The sequence below is a fragment of the Plectrocnemia conspersa genome, unplaced genomic scaffold, assembly GCF_051122295.1.
Source record: "Plectrocnemia conspersa isolate PC_06_02 unplaced genomic scaffold, ASM5112229v1 ptg000052l, whole genome shotgun sequence".
Classification (NCBI taxonomy): Eukaryota; Metazoa; Arthropoda; class Insecta; order Trichoptera; family Polycentropodidae; genus Plectrocnemia; species Plectrocnemia conspersa.
In genome coordinates, this window is record NW_028277202.1 from 52,501 (window position 1) to 55,000 (window position 2,500).

Genomic DNA, 2,500 nt, shown 5'->3' on the forward strand with positions numbered 1-2,500 from the left:
ATATATATATACTTTTTAATGTACACGTTTTCATTTTTTAATTTACGATTGTATTCCAGCGTAACCCACACCGACCGCAGAAGAACGAGTTGTATCCTAAACTATGCGGAATGTGCGAAATAACGTTAAAAAAAAAAAAAAAAAAAAAAAAAAAAAATATATATATATAAGTATAAAAAAAAAAAAAAAAAAAAAAAAAAAAAAATATATATATATATATGTATAAAAAAAAAAAAAAAAAAAAAAAAAAAAATATATATATATATTTATATATATATATATATATATATATATATATATATATAAAAAAAAAAAAAAAATTATATATATATATATGTATATATATATTTTTTTTTATATATACATATATATATTTATTAATATATAAATTTTATATTTATTAATACTAACAATAATAATATAATAACGTTTTAATTATTACAAAAGTTATTATTTCGAATCGAAAATTATCCGGTCGCAAGTCGAGAGAAGTCCGAGTCGAATCGCGCTCAGAGCGGCCCGTTCCGCCGAATCCCGGCCGCGACCGCGTCGACTTCGGCTTGTTAGGCTAGAGCGAGCGGCTCGGCGACTTTGCACCGCGCCGCCTATACGTGGAGTGCGCGCGAGGCGAGAGCGCGCGGCCGTGTTCGGTCGCGTTTGCTCTCGGCGTTCTCGTCGGCTCCTCGGGTCGAGTCGCTCGCTCTTTCGCTCGCTCGCAACCGTTTGGCGGACGCACCGTATTATTATTGATAATAATGCGCGTGTACGTCGCTTACGGCTCTGCTTCGAGCGTCTACGAGAGAGACGGCTCTTCGAAATCTCGGCATGCGCGAACCGCGGTCGGCGTCAGTCGGCGTCTGCGGTGCGCTCGCGCCTTCCGGGTACCCTTCCGGGTGTGTGGAGGATACTATATGCGATCACGCGCGTGTTTATACGAATCGAGTGATAAGCGGAGAGCGCATCGCGCTCTCCGGCTCTCCAGAGCTCCGCGGCGAGCCGCGTTGTACGGGGCCGTCGGTCGTTCGCGACCGGCGAGCTCGCTGCGCTATTACGGCCCTCCGCTCTAGCGCGGAGAGGCCGCGCACTGTGCGCGTAGACGGGTGAAGATAATATAATAATATATATAAAAGTATATATATAACAAAAAACGATACATATAAATAAAATGTTGTACGTCTTAAAAAAGACGAGACGAGAACGATAGGTAGAGATAGAGGAGGAGAATAATAAATACATGACACGTAAGGAGTGCGTAAGCGGACGCTCTCTACAGAGACGCAAGCTCGCAGCTCCCTGGTTGATCCTGCCAGTAATCATATGCTTGTCTCAAAGACTAAGCCATGCAAGTCTCAGTATAAGCCGTATTAAGGTGAAACCGCGAATGGCTCAATATATCAGTTTTGGTTCCTTAGATCGTACACAGTTACTTGGATAACTGTGGCAATTCTAGAGCTAATACATGCAAACGAAGTTCCGACCGGCGACGGAAGGAATGCTTTTATTAGATCAAAAACCAATCGGCGGAGCGCGCGTTTCGGCGCGCGCCCGTCGCACTCGGAGATGACTCTAGATAACTTTGAGCAGATCGCACGGTCTAGCACCGGCGACGCGTCTTTCAAATGTCTGCCTTATCAACTGTCGATGGTAGTTTATGCGACTACCATGGTTGTCACGGGTAACGGGGAATCAGGGTTCGATTCCGGAGAGGGAGCCTGAGAAACGGCTACCACATCCACGGAAGGCAGCAGGCGCGCAAATTACCCACTCCCGGCACGGGGAGGTAGTGACGAAAAATAACGATACGGGACTCTTACGAGGCCTCGTGATCGGAATGATTACACTTTAAATCCTTTAACGAGGATCCATTGGAGGGCAAGTCTGGTGCCAGCAGCCGCGGTAATTCCAGCTCCAATAGCATATACTAAAGTTGTTGCGGTTAAAAAGCTCGTAGTTGAAATTGTGTCCTGCGGCGTCGGTCTACCGGTTGCGGTACGACAGGCGCGTCTGCGGGGCTTCTCGCCGGTGCGTGTTCACCGCCGGTCGCGTCCGCGCCGCGCGTTCGCGTGCGCGTCGTCGTCTTCGCGACTTCGGCGCGCGCCGCGGGCTCGCGGTCGGCGCGCGAGGCGGGCCCTCGCGGCTGTTTACTTTGAACAAATTAGAGTGCTCAAAGCGGGCTAATATTTGCCTGAATATTGTGCGCATGGAATAATAGAATAGGACCTCGGTTCTGTTTTGTTGGCTTTCTGACACCAGAGGTAATGATTAATAGGGACAACTGGGGGCATTCGTATTGCGACGTTAGAGGTGAAATTCTTGGATCGTCGCAAGACGGACTAAAGCGAAAGCATTTGCCAAAGGTGTTTTCATTAATCAAGAACGAAAGTTAGAGGTTCGAAGGCGATTAGATACCGCTGTAGTTCTAACCATAAATGATGCCAGCCAGCGATCCGCCGAAGTTTCTTATTTTGATTCGGTGGGCAGCTCCCGGGAAACCAAAGCT

At 46.4% G+C, this 2,500-nt stretch overlaps 1 non-coding gene across 1 annotated transcript in view; it reads left to right on the forward strand.

Moving 5' to 3' along the window:
- Positions 1-1,290: 1,290 nt before the first annotated feature.
- The window catches only part of LOC148225722 (small subunit ribosomal RNA), a 2,016-nt gene continuing 806 nt past the window's right edge, over positions 1,291-2,500 (forward strand). Inside the window, exon 1 of the ribosomal RNA XR_015812547.1 lies at positions 1,291-2,500. This exon is cut by the window's right edge and continues 806 nt beyond it. This is a non-coding gene — a ribosomal RNA (small subunit ribosomal RNA).